Genomic DNA, 21,197 nt, shown 5'->3' on the forward strand with positions numbered 1-21,197 from the left:
CACAGGCAGAAACAAAGTCTATTACGTCCTTGTGCAGGGTAGGCCACCAGTAGTGCCGGGCAATAAGCTGGAGGGTCTTTTTCTGACCGGCGTGGCCAGCTAGTTTAGACGAGTGACCCCAGTGTAGGATCTTCTCCCGATCAGGTACTGATACGAACGTCTTACCGGGAGGGAGACGATTAAGGCTCACGGGAGCCACCTGCATTACTCTGGCGGGATCGATGATATGTTTAGGTTCTTCCTCGAGATCGGACACCAGAAAGGATCGGGACAAGGCATCTGCTTTGACGTTTTTGTCAGCCGGGCGAAAATGAAGAACAAAATCAAAGCGAGCAAAAAACAAGGACCACCGGGCTTGGCGCGGGTTAAGTCTCTGGGCATGCTGGAGGTAAGCCAAGTTCTTGTGGTCAGTGTAAATTTTTACCGGGTGAAGAGCCCCCTCGAGTAGGTAACGCCACTCCTCCAATGCCAGTTTGATGGCCAATAACTCTCGGTCTCCTATGGAATAGTTGCGCTCAGAAGAGGAGAAGAGTTTGGAGAAGAAGCCACAAGTTACCATTCTCCCGGAAGATGATTTTTGAGTAAGTACCGCTCCGGCTCCAGAGGAGGAGGCGTCAACTTCCAGGAAGAACTGCTTGTTGCCGTCCGGGCGATGCAGCACCGGGGCGGAAGAGAAGGCCTGTTTTAGGGAAAGAAAGGCCTCCTCTGCTTCGGGCGGCCACTCTTTGGGATTAGTACCCTTACGGGTGAGCGCGGAAATTGGGGCAGTCCGGGAAGAGAAGTGTGGTATGAAGAGGCGGTAGTAGTTGGCGAAGCCCAGGAATCGCTGAATGGCCTTCAACCCCTCCGGTCGAGGCCATTTCTCGATGGCAGACAGTTTCTCTGGATCCATTCGTAGGCCGGTCTGAGAAATAATGTAGCCCAAAAACGGAAGCGAGGTCTGCTCAAAGAGGCATTTCTCGTATTTAGCGAAGAGGTGATTCTGCCTGAGCCTGAGCAGGACCTGACGAACGTCCCTCCGGTGAGTCTGGAGATCCGGAGAGAAGACCAAGATGTCGTCCAGGTACACCACTACGCAGGAGTAGAGAAGGTCCCGGAAGATGTCATTGACCAACTTTTGAAAGACGGCAGGAGCGTTACAGAGACCAAAGGGCATTACCAGATATTCATAGTGGCCGTCCCGGGTGTTGAATGCCGTCTTCCATTCATCCCCCTGACGGATACGAACCAGGTTGTACGCCCCACGGAGGTCCAGTTTGGTGAAGATTCTAGCCCCCCTCAGACGATCAAATAACTCCGGAATGAGCGGAAGGGGGTACTTATTCTTCACCGTGATCTGGTTAAGGCCTCTATAGTCTATACAGGGACGGAGAGAGCCGTCCTTCTTTTTGACGAAAAAGAAGCCTGCTCCCGCCGGGGAGGTAGATTTCCGGATGAATCCCCTGGCCAGATTCTCCTCAATATATTCGGACATCGACCGGGTCTCAGCAGCGGATAAAGGATAAATACGCCCACGGGGAGGAGTAGTACCAGGTAACAGGTCGATAGGGCAGTCGTATGGTCTATGAGGAGGTAGTGTCTCTGCTTACTTTTTATTAAAGACATCAGCATAAGACCAATAAGGAATCGGAAGTCCAGGTAGATTAGCTGGGGTAGGAGAAGGACGGACGGGATGGACGGGAACCAGACAGGTATTATGGCAGTCCTGTCCCCAGCGAAGGACTTCTCCGGTCTGCCAGTCAAGCACGGGTGCATGTCTCTGGAGCCAAGGTAGGCCTAGCAAGAGGGCGTGAGAGAGTCCAGGCAGAACATGAAAGGAGATACTCTCAGAATGCAGCATTCCCACCTGCAGAGTAATGGATTCGGTGATGAGTTGGATGGGGCGTGGTAAGAGGCCCCCATCCACGGCAGCAACAGACAAGGGTACACCCAGAGGTTTGGTGGGGATGCGGTATTTCTCTACCAGGGACTGTGAAATAAGATTCCCGGCTGCTCCAGAGTCAAGTTGGGCTAGTTCGAAATAATGGTTCTCCCCGCAGACGATTGAGACTGACAGCAGCAGAGATGGAGAGGATTTATTCTTGTCTAGGTTGACCTCTCTGAGCGAACCTAGACACAGGCGTTTCCCGACCTCTCCGGGCAGGCACGGATCCGGTGCTCCTTACTGCCACAGTAGAAGCAGCTCCCTTCGGCACGGCGTAAGTCCTGACGGGTTTTGACCATCTTGGTCTGGTCAACCTGCATAGACTCAGGAGAGTGTACCTGGGTAGAGACGGAGGGAGTGACGGGTTTCTGAAAAGTAGGAGCTAGACATGGTAACCTCCTCTCACGGGTGACCTCTTTGGCACGCTCCTGGAACCGTAGGTCAATCCGAGTGGCAAGAGTTATTAGGTCATCGAGAGTGGTAGGAATGTCCCGACCGGCAAGTTCATCTTTAATACGGCCGGACAGACCCTCCCAGAAGACGGATACCAGAGCGTCGTTATCCCAGGCCAGCTCCGAGGCAAGGGTACGGAACCGTATGGCATATTGGCCCACGGTGAGACTTCCCTGACGGAGGCGTAGCAGTGATGATGCGGATGAGGTCTTCCGTCCGGGTTCGTCGAAGACTTTCCGGAAAGCCGTGAGAAAAGCAGGCAAGTTGGACACCAGGGGGTCTCCTCTCTCCCATAGAGGATTTAGCCAGGCCAGGGCCTCCCCGGTGAGATGGGACATGATGAATGCAATTTTGGCCCGGTCGGAGTTAAACTGGTGGGACAATAGTTCAAAGTGCAGGGTGCACTGATTTATGAAGCCCCGAGCCTGGGCGGAGTCGCCTCCGAAGCGAGGAGGTGCAGAAAGCCGGGGTCCGGGGTAGGATACCATGGTATTAGTGGGCAGCGGAGCTGCCGGATTGCGAGACATGGCACTGGCGGAGGTTGCTGGTGGAGCAGTCAGAGTGTCCAGGCGAGTATTGACATTCCGCAGGTGACCCAGGATGGACTCCTGTTGGGACCTTTGACGGGACAGTTCATGACACAGGTCCGAGAGCGAGGGAGCTTGGGTGCCACCGGGTTCCATGGCCCGAGCAAACTGTAACGGGTCTGGGAGGCGGAACCTCTGAGCTACTATACAAAGGGGCAGTCCTTGTAAGGGAGCGGGTGGCGACCAGGGAAGACGGGCAGGAGGTCACAGCAGGTGACCGGGACAGTCTCTGAGTGAACGGGCTGGAGGTCACGGCAAGTGACCGGGGCAGTCTCTGGATGAACGGGCTGGAGGTCACGGCAAGTGACCGGGGCAGTCTCTGGATGAACGGGCTGATGGTCACGGCAAGTGACCGGGGCAGTCTCTGAATAAACGGGCAGATGGTCACGGCAAGTGACCGGGGCAGTCTCTGAATAAACGGGCAGATGGTCACGGCAAGTGACCGGGGCAGTCTCTGGATGAACGGGCAGATGGTCACGGCAAGTGACCAGGGCAGTCTCTAGGTAAAGGGTTGGTACGACCTGTGGCGGCTGATGATAGACGTGAGCTCCCAGGTGAGCAGGCGAGAGTCTCTGGAAGAACGGGTGGTCACAGCATGTGACGGCGGAGCCTCCAGGAAGACCAACAGACAGGCGGCAGATGAGCGCTCCCAGGTGAGCGGGCAGAAGACTCTGGACAGGCGGGTGGTCACAGCACGTGACGGCAGAGCCTCCAGGTAGGCTAGCGGACAGGCAGCAGATGAGCGCTCCCAGGTGAGCGAGCAGGAGTCACTGGACAGGCAGGTGGTCACAGCACGTGACGGCGGAGCCTCCAGGTAGACTAGCAGGTAGGTAGCAGGTGTGTGCACCCAGGTGAGCGGGCAAGCTGGTCCATAGACAGACTGACAGGAGTTGGAAGGCAGACCGTCGGACCTCGGGCAAGCAGGCAGGTGGCTGATGTGCGCTCCCAGGTGAGCGGGCAGACTGGTCCTTAGACAGACTGACAGGAGTAGTAAGGCAGACCGTCGGACCTCAGACTAGCAGGCAGGTAGCAGATAATCAGGCAGGAATCTGGCAGGTAACTGGCAGGCAACTGGCAGGTAACTGGCAGGTAACTGGCAACGGGACCTGAGAGCTGAAGCAGAGTAGTAAACAGTGCAACAACATTGCTCGGGCACCTCCATTTTGGAGGAGGTGCCTTATATATGGTGAAGTCCTCCGGCCATTGGCCGGGGACTCCTTAGGACGGCGCGCGCGGCCCCTTTAAGAGGGAGGGAGAGCGCGCGCGCGCGCCCTAAGCACAGTGGACGGGAAGGAGCGCGCGCTGCCAGCAGAGCGGGAGGAGGACGCCGGGCACGGAGCAGGGAGGTGAGGGGAACAGCGTCCCTGCCTAGCAGAGGGCAGGGACGCCGGCGCTACACCAGCCTGCTGCAAGCAGGAGCAGGCTGGTAACCATGGTAAACATCGGGTTACTAAGTGCGCGTGTGCCCCTAGTAACCCGCTGTTTACCATGGATACCACTCTGCTACGGTGCGCGGGAGCCTCCGTGCACCGTAGCAGAGTGGTATCCATGGTAAACAGCGGGTTACTAAGTGCGCGCGTGCCCCTAGTAACCCGATGTTTACCATAGTTACCAGCCAGATCGTTGGTCCCGCTGGTCACACACAGCGATGTGTGCTGGCCAGCGGGAGGCCAACGACCGAAAAATGGTCCAGGACACTTTGCAACGATCAGCGACCTCACAGCAGGGGCCTGATCGTTGCAAAGTGTCACACACAGCGACATCGCTGGTGAGGTCGCTGGTGAGTCACCAAAACCGTGACTCAGCAGCGATATCGCTAGCGATATCGCTATGTGAGACGGGGGCTTTAGACTGTGTGTTGATATCAGCTGGTTCAGCCAATGTTAGTCTAATGATCATGAGGGGATAAGCTGTCATACATGTGTACATGAGAAATAATACAATTTATGTACATTACGCACATGGTCAAAATTGTTGGTACCCCTCGTTTAATAAAAGAAAATCCCACAATTGTCACAGAAATAACTTGAATCTGACAAAAGTAATAATAAATTAAAAATCTATGAAAATGAACAAATGAAAGTCAGACATTGCTTTTCAACCCTGCTTCCACAGAATTTTTAAAAAAAATTTAACTCATGAAATAGGCCTGGACAGAAATGATGGTACGCCTAAAAATAATATGACAAAAGGGACATGTTAAATCAAGTTGTGTCCACTAGTTAGCATCACAGGTGTCTACAATCTTTAATCAGTCAGTGGGCTTGTATATAGGGCTACAGATACTCACTGTGCTGTTTGGTGACATGGTGTGTACCACACTCAATATGGACAAGAGGTAGAAAAGGAAAGAGTTGTCTCAGGAGATTAGGAAGAAAATTATAGACAAGCATGTTAAAGGTAAAGGTCATAAGACCATCTCCATGCAGCTTGATGTTCCTGTGACTACAGTTGCACATATTATTCAGAAATTTAAGATCCATGGGACTGTAGCCAACCTCCCTGGATGTAGCTGCAGGAGAAAAATTGATGACAAATCAAAGAGACGGATAATACAAATGGTAATAAAAGAGCCCAGGATAACTTCTAAAGAGATTAAAGGTGAACTTCAAGCTCAAGGAACATCAGTGTCAGATCGCACCATCCGTTGTTGTTTGATCCAAAGTGGACTTCATGGGAGACGACCAAGGAGAACACCATTGTTGGAAAAAAATCATAAAAAAGCCAGACTGGAATTTGCCAAACTACATGTTGACAAGCCACAAAGCTTCTGGGAGAATGTCCTATGGACAGATGAGACAAAAATGGAAGTTTTTGACAAGGCACATCAGCTCTATGTTCACAGACAGAAAAATGAAGCATATCAAGAAAAGAACACTGTCCCTACTGTGAAACATGGTGGAGGCTCTGTTATGTTCTGGGGCTGCTTTGCTGCATCTGGAACAGGGTGTCTTGAATCTGTACAGGGTACAATAAAATATCAAGATTATCAAGGGATTCTAGAGAGAAATGTGCTGCTCAGTGTCAGAAAGCTTGGTCTCAGTCGCAGGTCATGGGTCTTGCAACAGGATAATGACCCAAAACACACAGCTAAAAACATCCAAGAATGGCTAAGAGGAAAACATTGGACTATTCTGAAGTGGCCTATGAGCCCTGACCTAAATTCTATTGAGTATCTTTGGAAAGAGCTGAAACATGCTGTCTGGAAAAGGCAACCTTCAAACACAGGACAACTGGAGCAGTTTGCTCTTGATAAGTGGGTCAAAATACCTGTCGAGAGGTGCAGAAGTCACATTGACAGTTACAGGAATCGTTTGATTGCAGTGATTGCCTCAAAAGGTTGTTCAACAAAATATTAAGTTAAGAGTACCATCATTTCTGTCAAGGCCTATTTCATGAGTTTAATTTTTTTTTTTTAATTCTGTGGAAGCAGGGTTGAAAAGCAATGTCTGACTTTCATTTGTTCATTATAGATTTTTAAGTTATTATTACTTTTGTCAGATTCAAGTTATTTCTGTGACCATTGTGAGTTTTTCTTTCATTAAACGAGGGGTACCAACAATTTTGACCAAAAGTACAGACCAAAAGTTTGGACACACCTTCTCATTTAAAGATTTTTCTGTATTTTCATGACTATGAAAATTGTACATTCACATTGAAGGCATCAAAACTATGAATTAACACATGTGGAATTATATACTTAACAAAAAAGTCTGAAACAACTGAAAATATGTCTTATATTCTAGGTTCTTCAAAGTAGCCACCTTTTGCTTTGATGACTGCTTTGCACACTCTTGGCATTCTCTTGATGAGCTTCAAGAGGTAGTCACCGGAAATGGTTTTCACTTCACAGGTGTGCCCTGTCAGGTTTAATAATTGGGATTTCTTCCCTTATAAATGGGGTTGGGACCATCAGTTGTGTTTTGGAGGATGGTACAGATGTCTGACATCCATGTTCACTCCTGAGGTCTTATGTGTGGAGTCTGAACTGAATACCGATGGCCTTGTTGATGATGGTACTCAACAACTGCCCTCTTCTGCTCACAAATCCTTCCCAACATCTGCAGTGTAGAGTTCCAATGAGTGGGGACATCACACACCAGTCGGTGAGCCAGAACCTGCAAACGCTGCTGAAGTATGGCAAGGGCGGCGTATTTGACAAGCAGATCCGGCAGCTCCGGGTAGCTTTTGAGAAACCGCTGAACCACGAGGTTAAGCACATTGGCCAGGTATGCTACATGTGTGAGCTCGCCTCGTCTCAGAGCCGCCACCAGGTTCCGGCCATTGTCAGACACGACCATGCCTGGCTGTAAGTTCAGCGGTGTCAGCCACAGATCTGCCTGCTCTTTCAGAGCTGTCCAAATCTCTTCAGCATTGTGCGGTCTGTCACCTAAGCATATTAGATTCAGCACAGCCTGTTGCCGCTTGGCAGTGCTGCAGTGCTTCCAGCTTGTGACTGATGTGGTCATTTCGGAGATGGAGGCTGTAGACTGTGGGGGCAACCCTGATTGCCCTGGGGCCCGCAATCCTCGGCTTTGGGAGGATGTGTTTCGTCCCAAGGTCCGACTGGGTCCCGGCTTCCATTCTGTTAACCCAGTGTGCCGCCAGCGAGATGTACCGTCCCTGCCCACAAACACTTGTCTACATGTCCGTGGTTAGGTAGACTTTCCCTGTAACTGCATTGTTGAGGGCATGGCTAATGTTGTGGGACACGTGCTTGTGTAATGCGGGATGGCACACTGGGAGAAATAGTGTCACCTGGGGACCGAGTATCGAGGGACGGCCGCCGCCATCAGGTTGCAGAAAGCTTCCGTCTCCACGAGCCTAAAAGGCAACATTTCAAGAGCAAGCAGTTGCGAAATGTGGGAATTTAGTAGTGTGGCCTGTGGGGCGTTTGCTGCGTATTTGCGTTCCAAGGATTAGGGTATGGACAACTGAATGCTGCGCTGGGACAAGGACGTGCTTGCTGATGGTGCTAGTTGAGAGTGTGCAACGACAGGTGCAGGGCAGGAGGCATCTTTGCATGCACTATGGACAGGAGATTGGCTTGCACGCACAACAGCGAAAGAACCAGTGATGTCAACCGCAGACACTGTTCCTGAACCCTGGGGTTCAACCCACAAAGTCGGGTGCTTTTCTGCCATGTGCCTGATCATGCTGGTGGTGGTCAGGCTGGTAGTTTTGCTTCCCCTGCTGATTCTGGCCTGGCAGGTGGTGCAAATGGCCTTTTTGGGGTTATCGGCAGAGTCTTTAAAAAACAATCAGACTCGGGAAGACCTAACAGTTGTACTGGCAACTTCCGTCGTGTTGGTGTTACGGGGAAGGTTGCCCGCCTTCTGTCTGCGGCCACCACACTGCATCTTCCCGCTTGTTGGGGTGCTCTGCTTCCCTCCCCCTGTGTGCTGCTGTCCTCGCTCTGCATGTCCTCCTGCCAGGTTGGGTCAGTAACTATATCATCCACCACTTCGTCTTCCACTTCTGCATCCTGGTCCTCCTCCTGACTTTCTGGCAATTGTGTCTCATCATCATCCACCTCTTGTGACACTTTTCCACCGTCGCCTTCGTATGACTGTGGCTGCTCAAATATTTGGGCATCGCTACATGTGATCTCCTCTTGTCCCGCTTCAAGTGGACCAGGCGAGAGGCCCGAATCTATAAATGTAAAAGTGAACAGCTCTTTGGAGTGTCCAAGATCTGTTGTGTCTGGGCACTCGGCATGGTGGGAGGAAGGAGGTTCAGGGTGAGGAATATGCGTCCAGACTCACGGCTACTGAGACTTGACCGTGTGGAAAACAGGGTGGTGGTGGTGGCTAAGTGACTGGAAGCGTTATCTGCTATCCAACCAATAACCTTTTGACACTGCTCTGTGTTCAATAGTGGTGTTCTGCGGTCTCCTATTAATTGGGACAGGATGGTCGAGTGAAAAGATGTGGGTGTTTGTTGTGGTACAATTTCAGCCTGCCCACGGCCTCGGACTCTGCATGCACCATCACCATTACGTCCAGTTCCCAGTCCCTTGACACGTGCCTTGCCCATTTTAAATGGAGGACAATATCTTCCACGCTCACTCCAAATGGCTGAATTTGGAGCGAACTTATATGTGATCCGTGTGACGGGCAAACCACAGTTTTAAATAGCTGGTCTGTAGGTAACTATTTTTAACAGCACCGACCTCGTGTCAATAAGTTCACTGACACACTGCAACAAAATTTCAATGGGGGCCAGAAATGGCAATATTTTCAGTGCAATTATATGTGATACGTGTGACGGACAAACCAGTTTAAATAGCTGGATTTTTAGCGCTGTAATATGGAAAGGACCTGGCTGTATTCTGCAGTGCCAACCAGCAAATGGTGCAGAAAAATGGTGTTCTCTGGATTGCTTTTTAAGCAAATAATCAGGATTAAGATAAAAAAAATATTCCTGGCCCCTGATACCTGGGGCTATTTTTACAAAAATCTGTAAAAGCACCAGTAGACAGAACTGGAGCTCTTTTATTATAAAAATATAAAACAAACCATAAAAACACACTACACAAAGAACCAAGACACAAACCCCAACGAAACACAAACAAATCCAAAATTATAATGTCCAGTATAAATTATAAAGCAAAGCAAAAATGTCCTACAATGTTCATAGAACATAAAGTCCATTTCCCAAAATCCCCCCAGCAAGGGAAGACCTTAACCCTTTTTTTCCCAAAAATATCCCCTTCCAACATTCACTCCACATTCATACCTAAACCCCCAAAACAAAACAACAAACTGGCCCACTGCCAAAAACAAAGAAATAGGCCACCTGGCCGAAACAAAACTTAATACACAGCAAACCTTTTTTTTGTATTTTTTTTGTTTCCCACTCCCAACACCCAAGGTCCCACGATAGTCTGTGGCCTCATCACACCAGGGTCCCACTAAAGTTTGTGGCCCACAAAGATACCAGGTCCTTTTGCCTTTTTTCCCATCCATTTTAGGATGTCCAAACCACCAACCCATCCACCAAAACCCCTCCCCCCCTCCCCCCTGAAACCCCCCACCCAACCTACACTAACCCCCCCCCAAACACACATCATAATACACAGATATATAAAAAATAATATACGCAACTTAATAACACTACAATAAACCTAAAAAACTTAATCACATTACCATATACAACAACCATGAACCAAAATCAGACCCAAGTTCGGTGCTTGCAAGCCCTATATACGGGTTCCAATACCATAAAACAAAAAACTACACGTGAGGGTAACAGCCCACCACCGGGAACTGGAGACTACAGAGGCTCTCACCCTAATCTATCACACAGAATCCTATCCCTCTCTAATAAAGAAAAAGAAAAATCTGTCCCTACCACCCTACCAATCTTTCCCTACCTGTCCCTACCTGTCCCTAACTGTCCCTCACTACCAACCTAATACTAACTACCTGTCCCTAAAGACTGTCCCTACCTGTCCCTCCCTGACCCTACACATCTATCTGACCCTACAAATAAATATAAAATATAGAAAGGGACTAAACTAACCCTATCACAGACACACATACCCTAACTCTCCCTAGGGCACATTAAATGAGAACCCCCTCCATAGAAGGGAAGCCCTCCCTGCATCCAGCCTCTCATACTCCAGCGAGCGCACTTTTGCCAGGTCACCCAGGATGTTCCTAATCACCTCTTCCCGGGGGAGGACTTTCTGCTGGGTGGACACTAAACACCGTGCATTCCACGTGTAAAACCTAGTCACTAAACTAACTAAGAAGACAGTGCCCCGATCTCGGCCACCAAGGGACCTGAATGCCCCATAGGCCCACTCCGCATAGGAAAGGCCTGCCAGCCTAGGCCAGCCAATGGAAGCACCCACCCTACTGTAGACCTCTGTATTAAAGGGACATTGAAGCAGGAAGTGCTCCATGCTTTCAAGCATGCCGCCACACTCCTCGCGGGGACAATCCCGGTCATCAGAGTTCCTGTACTTCAGGTTGCCCCTCACATACAGTCTCCCATGGAAGCAGCGCCAAGTCAAGTCCCAAAACTTCAAGGGGATCCGCTTAGAGTTTAATAACCCGAGCCCCACCTCCAGATCCCGGCTTGGGCAATCCTTGAGGGCCAGGGGCTTCTGGAAGTGGGTCAACAGAACCCTATTGTCAAGTAACCTCCTTGACAAGGTCCTGATCTCCCACACTCCCAGACCCCACCGGCGGATCGCCTTCACAACCAGGGTAGCATAAGCCGGAAGATGCCCATGAGGCGTGCGAAGGTCCTTCACCGGCCCTCCTGTCTCCCATTCCTGGAAGAAAGGCCGAAACCACCCCCTACAGGAGAATACCCATGGAGGAGCCCTCTCTAACCAGAGGTTGGTGATGTTTGCCTTAAGAAAGGTGTTTACTACAAACACCACCGGGTTGACCATACCCAACCCTCCTAGTCTCCTCGTGCGGTACGTGACCTCCCTCTTGATCAGGTTCAGCCTATTCCCCCATAATAGTTGGAAGAACAGGCTGTAGACCCGTGTCCAAAGAGGTTCTGGCAAGATGCAGACGCTGCCCAGGTATATTAATAAAGGGAGCAAATACCCCTTGGCCAGGTTAACCCTTTCCCTCAGGGTCAAGGACCAACCCTTCCACTGATCCACCTTCTGGGCGGCAATCTTAAGTCTGCCCTCCCAGTTTTGCTGGGGATAGTCCCCCGGGCCGAAACTGATGCCTAAAATTTTTGCTGTGGCCTGAGGCCCTGGAAGGGTGTCCGGGAGATCGAAATTTGGATCTCCCCCTCCCAGCCAGAGACTCTCACACTTATCCCGGTTGATCATGGACCCAGATGCCACCGAGTAGCGCTCAACTTCAGACATGACCCAGTCCGCCTCCTCTCTCGAGGATACAAAGAGGGAAACGTCGTCGGCGTACGCCACTACCCTCAAGGTGGTCTCTGGCTCTGCCCGGTCCATCCCGACTCCCACCAACGGTCCGCGTTCCACTCTCCTTAAAAAGGGGTCGATCGTGAACACGTATAACAGTGGGCTCAGAGGACAGCCCTGGCGGACACCAGACCTCACCTCAAAAGGGGGTCCGACCCAACCGTTCACAAGCGGAAAAGTCTCTGCCCCATTGTATAATACTCTCAACCAATCAACAAACCTCCCGGGCAGACCGTACCTCAGAAGGACGGACCAGAGGTACTCATGGTTAACCCGGTCAAAGACCTTCGCCTGGTCTAAGGACAGCAAGTACCCCTTCCAGAGACCTGCCCTGCCCTGCTCCACTGCCTCTCGGACACCGAGCACAGCACTAAAAGTACTGCGGCCTGGAACAGAGCAGTGCTGGGCCCCTGAAAGGAGCCGGGGTGCAAACTTCACCAATCGATTGAAAAGCACCTTTGCCAGAACCTTTCGGTCCGTATTGAGAAGCGCTATGGGACGCCAATTCTCAATACGGGACGAGTCTTTACCCTTTGACAGGATAATCAGGGCGGACTTCCTCATTGAACCGGGAAGAATGTCCGAGGAGAGACATTCATTAAAAACCTCAGTCATGAGGGGGACCAAAGAGTCCCTAAAAGTCCTGTAAAACTCGGATGTTAAGCCATCCGGACCGGGCGATTTTTTGGGCCGGAGCCCATCAATGGCCCGTCTCACTTCCTCTTCCCTGATTGCTTCTGCCAAACCATGAAGAGAGGGGTCATCCCCTGGTTCAGGGATGGTTTCAGCCAGGAAAGCCGACATCTCATCCCGATCTGGATCCCTCCTTCCCAAGAGAAGCGAGTAGAAGGATCTGACCACCTCCAGGATCCCTGATTTGGATCTGTTCAGGGAACCCGTACTGTCGATCAGTCCTGTTACCATCTTGCAACTCACTGACATCCTGCAGTTCCTGTAGGGGTCGGGCGAGCGGTACCTCCCGAAATCCCTCTCAAAAACTAAGGATGTGTGCCTATCATACTGGCACCCCTTGAGCAAGGCCTTCACCCTGGAGATTTCCTCACGGTCCCCTCCTGTCGAGACGAGCTGCTCGAGTTTCCTCCCCAGCTCCCGATACAGGCGGTACCTGTTCAGGCCTCTGAGGCTCGAAAGCTGACGGAAGAACCCCGCAACCCTTGTTTTGAAGATCTCCCACCACTCAGACTTACTGCTACAGAGACCCAAGAGAGGTACCTGGCTCTGAAGAAATTCCTCAAAGGATTGTCTCACATCCGCTTCTTCCAACAGGGACGAATTCAGCTTCCATAGGCCCCTCCCTATCCGGGGAGTCTCTGCAACATTCAAAGAAAAGGAAATGAAACAGTGATCGGAGAATTCCACCTCAACAGCGGACACTGCAGAAGAGACGGCTTCCTCCTTTAAAAAAAACCTATCTATCCTAGACCTACAACTACCCCTATGAAAGGTGAAACCCCCGTGACCTGGGGTGTGCCGGATGTGGACATCCACCAGGCGAGCTTCGCTTGCTATGCTGTTAAGGGTATTACTATCAAAAGCCAGCCTTCGGTCTCCGGGGCCTCCCCTATCACGGGATCTAGTTATAGTATTAAAGTCCCCACCGAAGACCACCTGCCGGCTGGTAAAAAGATAGGGCTTGATCTTCAGGAAGAGACATTTACGGTCCCACTTTGACTGTGGACCATAGATGTTAATGAGCCGGAGCTCCTGTCCCCCCATGAAGACGTCAAGGACCAAGCACCTCCCCATTTCTACCTCGATCACCCGTCTGCATTCCACCGAAGCGGCCTTAAAAAGGACCGCTACCCCGCTATACGGCTCGGCCGCAAGAGACCAGCATGAGGGCCCGCACCTCCACTCCCTCCTTGCTTTGTAAATGGCCCCCATGTCCATTAGTCTGGTCTCCTGCAAAAATAAAATGTCAGCCTCAACTCGGTTGAAAAAATCAAAGGCCATAAATCTGGCCGCATCTGACTTTATACTGGCGACATTAATCGACGCCAGAGTCAACGGGGTAGGTTCCGCCATCATGGGTGATTGAGTTAGACGGCCTTCTTTTTCACCGCACCCCTCGATTTACTTTTTTCACCCTCAGAGGAGGAGCCAGACTCTCCCCTCCTCTTTAGTGACACCGAGGTGTCCATAGCACCCGTCACCACCTTCCCAGTACCGGGTTCCTCACCCCTGGACCCCAGAGCAGTCCCCCCCCCCAGAGGAAAGTGAGCCCTCTGGAGGACGGACCCCGCCGCTCCCTGAAGGCACCTCAGATGTTACCGCCGGTCCCTCACCCCCGACCTCCGACACAGCAGAGTCATCGAGGGCATGGAACCGGTTGGAGAGGGGGATCAGAGGGGAGCCGGTGAGCCCTTCCGTAGGCACCTTAGTGGCCAGGGGGGGGCCTTAGATGTTTTTGCCCCCTTTCGGTTCCTCCTCCGACTCTTACTGGTCTTACTGTCACCTTTTGTTTTAGGCTGCTCCACCACCTCCTCGTCCAGACTTTCATACTGGGAGGAGTCATCAGAAGCAGCCACCTGCTCCCTCTCCATCCTCCTGATCTCCTCGTTCACCGCCTCCTCCCCCAGGGCCTCAGGGGCACCGGCTGCCGCTTCCGAGGAGGGTACAGACATCACCCCAGTCGCCCGGGGCTTATCCTGCCCCCTACCGCCACGGCGCCTCACCTGATGCCACTGGCGGGCAGATGTATTGGCCACGCCTTCCTTCACTGGCCCCTCAGCCCCTCTCCCGCCCCCACCTCCAGCATCAGCAGAAGATGAACCGCCAGGGACTCCCCCATGGCTCACCCCTGCCTGACCAGAGATGGCGTTAGAAAAGGAGCGGGGGCAGCGGCTGTACGGGTGACCTAGGTCACCACACAGGTGACACCTAATGTCACCACAGGCCGCGGCAAGATGACCTACCCCGCCACACAAGGCACATTTCTGTACCTTGCAGCCCGCGCTGAAGTGGCGGGGATCACCGCACCTGTGGCAGACCTTCGGCTGCCCCTGGTAAAAGTTCAGGATCCTGTCCCTCCCCAGAAATGCTGAGGAGGGGATGTGGGTGACAGTACCGCCTGAGACCTTCAACCTCATCATGAAGGTCCAGCCCCCTGACCAAATGCCAAACTCGTCCCTGTTCTTTTTTGGGACGTCCGTGACCTCCCCATAGCGGGAAAGCCACGTCATAATATCGACCCCAGAGAGTGACTCGTTATTTGTCAAAACGGTCACCCTCTTTACGCCATTTTGGCGAGACACCGCCTGCACGGCAAAGTCTCGCCAGCCGGGCTCCCCCTTCACCAGTTCAAAATTCGACCAGAAAAGCTCTAGGCCCTCCGTCCTAACAAAACTGATGTCGAAGATGGGGGTACCAAAAGGATGAATCAGGGCAAAGATGTCAGTCGCCCTGAAGCTCATCTTCAGGAGGAGCTCCACGACCCTCGATCTTGGCGGGCACGCTTCACTGCCCCTCCACCGAAGACGGACCACATTCCTCCTGGCCACCCCCTGCCCGGCTGTCGGGAGGGACCACACTGTCTCCCCCTCCCTTTTATCTTGGAAGGCGGCCAGGCCATGTCTATCCAGCCAAAAGGCCAAGTCTACCGCTCTTCCCTCTACCTCGATCGTCCGTTCTCCCTTTTTGAGGGCCTCGAGGAAACGGCGCCGCAAGTCACCATCCCTGAGGTCCAGAGGTGAGGAAGCCCGCCCTGAAGATCCCGAGCCCCCAGCTACTACCCCCGCAAAACTCCGGGGACCAGCAACCGGGGGGGCAGATGGACCAGCCCCACCCCCACTACCAACAGACACACCATTCTTACTCCCTTCCACAGACACCTCAACACTTGTATCTTCAATCACAGCCACATCCATACCCACGCTATCCCCATCCACGTCAATAGTCACACCCCTCGCCCCACTCTCACTCACATGCACACTGGGGTCACAGTTTTTTTTTTTCTGCAAACATTTTTTCCCTGCAGCAGCACTGCCGCCACCTGCTGGCAGCACCTTCCCTGCCGGGGGGTTTTGGGAACCTGGTGCTGCTGCCATTTTTGCCGGCGCCCCTGCCCCAGATAAGCCCGTGGGCACAGAGGACACCGACAGGCAGGCACCTCCTCCGTTGTCTGCCGCAGCCGTGGCACCACTGCTCCCAGCAGTAGCAGCTGCCGGCGCTAAGCCCCGCCCCTTTTCGGTGGAGCCACGCCCACTTGGGGGTGGGTTTGCCCACGAGGCCACGCCCCCCGCACCAGGCAGCACGGTGGGGGCCCCAGAGGCCACACCCACCGGTGCCGTGGGTGACAGGGAGACCAAGCCCCCCGCACCAGGCAGCACAGTGGGGGCCTCAGAGGCCACTCCCACCGGTGCCTTGGGTGACAGGGAGGCCACGCCCCCCACACCAGGCAGCACAGTGGGGGCCCCAGAGGCCACTCCCACCGGTGCCGTGGATGACAGGGAGGCCACACCCCCCACACCAGGCAGCACGGTGGGGGCCCCAGAGGCCACTCCCACTGGTGCCGTGGACGGCTGGGAGGCCACGCCCCCCGAAGCCGGCCGCGCCGGGACCCCCGAAGCCGACCCGGAACTGGGTCTACTCACAGGGGCCCCTGGACCAGCGGCACCAGCTCTCAGGGGCATAGCACCCCCTACCGTCACACCCATCACCACAAACAGCCTGGCCACCCCAGCTCCGGCGGCCGGCCCCAGGCTAGGCCACTCCCCCTCGGCACCCAGCGGCGGTGGAGCCCCTCGCGCCGACCCATTACTGGGCCCCTGCGCAGGGGGCCCCAACCTCGCGGCGGACTTTGCCAGGGGAGCAAGCCCCACCTTTCCTTTATGAGCCGGCTCTGCCGGAGCCGCAGGCCCCGCGCCCTTCACCTTACCAGGTCTCTGGGTCCCTGAAAGTGATCCAGATTTAGTGGATCCGTGCGTGAGGGACCCAGACACCCCAGCACACGCCGCCGGAGATGTGGCCCCGGCAGATGTACAAGCCGCCCCCTGCACGCCAGCAGGCGCACCAGGTGCCAGGCCAGACCTCCCTTTTACAGGGGATCCAGCCTGAGCACCACCACAGATCACACCCACCGTCGGGCCACCCTCCGCGCCATGCTCCATATCAGACACCTTGGACCCACTGCCTCCATTACCACAAACAGAGGCAGCGCTCTGCGTGCCATGGCCTATGTTCTCCCCGCTCCATCGCTGTGGACCCACAACAGAGTCCAAGCCGGGGTGGGTGGCGGGTGCCGCACAACGGGACAGGGGGGCCCCAGAGTGGGGGACATACACAAATTTATGTGCAATAGATGTTTTCTTTTTTTTTTTTTTTTTGCTTTCCTCTTCGTCCCCCTCCCGGGTGCCTCATCCTCGCAGATCTCATCCCCGAACGTAAGCTGACCAAAACGTACCGGGGACTCGATCTGCTGGATCTGCTGCATGATAAGGCAGCCCCCCTCACTGCTGCTACTCCCATCCTCCTCATCCTCCCCCTCGCTCCCGCTGCCCTCTGAAGGGCTAGAATCAGACGGGAGAGCCATCTGCTCAGGGGCTATCCCGCTATGCGATGCCTGGAGATCACTTACCAGGCCACCAGGCGGTGGGTAGGGTGCGACCTCCTCCACGCATAGCTCTTCTTCCTCCTCCTCCACCGCCTGGCCGGGGCCCTGCGACCCCTCCAGAGCCCCACCGGTCATGGCTCTGAACCGGTCATCATTCCGCAGCTTCTCCAAGAAGGGTCCACTGCCTGCCAGTATGGTGCTCCTGCGGTCTTCCAGGTCTTGAATGGCCCGCTTGATCTTCCGGACCGCGGCGGATAGCTCAGGCTTCTTACTGCCAGAGGCCCTCACGGACCTCTCCTGAGCCACCCTCAACTCCCCCCAGAGGGAACTTAGCTTCTTTGTGGCGTCCTCATACTCGCAGAGGTGCGCATGTATATGGGAGGCATAGGTGACGGTTGCCTCCCTCGACGCCTTGGTACCCCAATCAGGGGGCACTGCTGCAGCACCTCTGCTCGTACTCGACCCACCTCCGGAGGGAGGAGCCGCCGCGGTCGTAGCCTCGGGGGTCCTCCGGGTCCTCATGCTGGAACCCCTGCTGTCTTGGCCAGATCTTGTAGCCTTAGCCGGCTTGGTGTTCCTCCCACCCCCCGCCAGCTTGGACCGGGAGGTGGGAGCCGGGGGCCCAGCCCCGGAGGCCAGTCCCACTATGAGCCTTCTTTCCTGGGAAGGGGGCAGACAAAAAGTCCCAGATGGAAAAAAAAAAAACCTCCCTTCCCAGGAGCTCTCTCCACAGCAGCACACAGTCCAGGAAGCACACTGCACACAGCTCACTGCAGGCTCCACCTCCACCACTTCCTGTAGGGAACTGCAACAGACAGAACTGGAGCTCTTTTATTATAAAAATATAAAACAAACCATAAAAACACACTACACAAAGAACCAAGACACAAACCCCAACGAAACACAAACAAATCCAAAATTATAATGTCCAGTATAAATTATAAAGCAAAGCAAAAATGTCCTACAATGTTCATAACATAAAGTCCATTTCCAAAAATCCCCCCAGCAAGGGAAGACCTTAAACCTTTTTTTCCCTTCCAACATTCACTCCACATTCATACCTAAACCCCCAAAACAAAACAACAAACTGGCCCACTGCCAAAAACAAAGAAACAGGCCACCTGGCCGAAACAAAAACTTAATACACAGCAAACCTTTTTTTTGCAGTTTTTTATATATATATATTTTTTTTTCCCCCACCACCATTTTTTAACACCCAAGGTCCCACGAAAGTCTGTGGCCTTATCACAGCATCTCTTTTTAGGTCCCACGAAAGTTTGTGGCCCACAAATAACGGGTCCTTTTTCCCGCATCCCGTAGGACGTCCATTCTCCCAAAAACCCCTACCCCTCCCCCCCTGAAACCCCCCACCCAACCTACACTAAACCCCCCCGTGCGCAAATTACACATACATACAATACACAAAACTATACATATATATACAGTACTCAACATAACCAAAGCAAACACAACATAACAATAGCACAATATAAACAAATGACCATAACCATGAACAAAAGTCAGACCCAAGTTCAGTACTTGCAAGCCCTATATTCGGGTTTCCAATACCGTAAAACAAAAAACTATAATGTGAGGGGAGCAGCCCACCACCAGGAAACTGGAGACTACAGAGGCTCTCACCCTAATCTAACACACAAACAGCCTGTCCCTCCCTATTAAAGAAAAAGAAAAACCTGTCCCTACCGCCCTACCAATCTTTCCCTACCTGTCCCTACCTGTCCCTCTCTGACCCTCACTACCAACCTAATGCTAACTACCTATCCCTAAAGACTGTCCCTACCTGTCCCTCCCTGACCCTACACATCCACCTGACCCTACAAATAAATATAAAATATAGAAAGGACTAAACTAACCCTATCACAGACACACATACCCTAACTCTCCCTAGGGCACATTAAATGAGAACCCCCTCCATAGAAGGGAAGCCCTCCCTGCACCCAGCCTCTCATACTCCAGCGAGCGCACTTTTGCCAGGTCACCCAGGATGTTCCTAATCACCTCTTCCCGGGGGAGGACTTTGTGCTGGGTGGACACTAAACACCGTGCATTCCACGTGTAAAACCTAGTCACTAAACTAACTAAGAAGACAGTGCCCCGATCTCGGCCACCAAGGGACCTGAATGCCCCATAGGCCCACTCCGCATAGGAAAGGCCTGCCAGCCTAGGCCAGCCAATGGAAGCACCCACCCTACTGTAGACCTCTGTATTAAAGGGACATTGAAGCAGGAAGTGCTCCATGCTTTCAAGCATGCCGCCACACTCCTCGCGGGGACAATCCCGGTCATCAGAGTTCCTGTACTTCAGGTTGCCCCTCACATACAGTCTCCCATGGAAGCAGCGCCAAGTCAAGTCCCAAAACTTCAAGGGGATCCGCTTAGAGTTTAATAACCCGAGCCCCACCTCCAGATCCCGGCTTGGGCAATCCTTGAGGGCCAGGGGCTTCTGGAAGTGGGTCAACAGAACCCTATTGTCAAGTAACCTCCTTGACAAGGTCCTGATCTCCCACACTCCCAGACCCCACCGGCGGATCGCCTTCACAACCAGGGTAGCATAAGCCGGAAGATGCCCATGAGGTGTGCGAAGGTCCTTCACCCGCCCTCCTGTCTCCCATTCCTGGAAGAAAGGCCGAAACCACCCCCTACAGGAGAATACCCACGGAGGAGCCCTCTCTAACCAGAGGTTGGCGATGTTTGCCTTAAGAAAGGTGTTTACTAGAAACACCACCGGGTTGACCATACCCAACCCTCCTAGTCTCCTCGTGCGGTACGTGACCTCCCTCTTGATCAGGTTCAGCCTATTCCCCCATAATAGTTGGAAGAACAGGCTGTAGACCCGTGTCCAAAGAGGTTCTGGCAAGATGCAGACGCTGCCCAGGTATATTAATAAAGGGAGCAAATACCCCTTGGCCAAGTTAACCCTTTCCCTCAGGGTCAAGGACCAACCCTTCCACTGATCCACCTTCTGGGCGGCAATCTTAAGTCTGCCCTCCCAGTTTTGCTGGGGATAGTCCCCCGGGCCGAAACTGATGCCTAAAATTTTTGCTGTGGCCTGAGGCCCTGGAAGGGTGTCCGGGAGATCGAAACTTGGATCTCCCCCTCCCAGCCAGAGACTCTCACACTTATCCCGGTTGATCATGGACCCAGAAGCCACCGAGTAGCGCTCAACTTCAGACATGACCCAGTCCGCCTCCTCTCTCAAGGATACAAAGAGGGAAACGTCGTCGGCGTACGCCACTACCCTCAAGGTGGCCTCTGGCTCCGCCCGGTCCATCCCGACTCCCACCAACGGTCCGCGTTCCACTCTCCTTAAAAAGGGGTCGATCGCGAACACGTATAACAGTGGGCTCAGAGGACAGCCCTGGCGGACACCAGACCTCACCTCAAAAGGGGGTCCGACCCAACCGTTCACAAGCGGAAAAGTCTCTGCCCCATTGTATAATACTCTCAACCAATCAACAAACCTCCCGGGCAGACCGTACCTCAGAAGGACGGACCAGAGGTACTCATGGTTAACCCGGTCAAAGGCCTTCGCCTGGTCTAAGGACAGCAAGTACCCCTTCCAGAGACCTGCCCTGCCCTGCTCCACTGCCTCTCGGACACCGAGCACAGCACTAAAAGTACTGCGGCCTGGAACAGAGCAGTGCTGGGCCCCCGAAAGGAGCCGGGGTGCAAACTTCACCAATCGATTGAAAAGCACCTTTGCCAGAACCTTTCGGTCCGTATTGAGAAG

Source organism: Phyllobates terribilis, unplaced genomic scaffold (genome assembly GCF_046119375.1).
Source record: "Phyllobates terribilis strain yellow unplaced genomic scaffold, ASM4611937v1 Scaffold_2__4_contigs__length_985480577, whole genome shotgun sequence".
In the NCBI taxonomy this organism is placed as follows: domain Eukaryota; kingdom Metazoa; phylum Chordata; class Amphibia; order Anura; family Dendrobatidae; genus Phyllobates; species Phyllobates terribilis.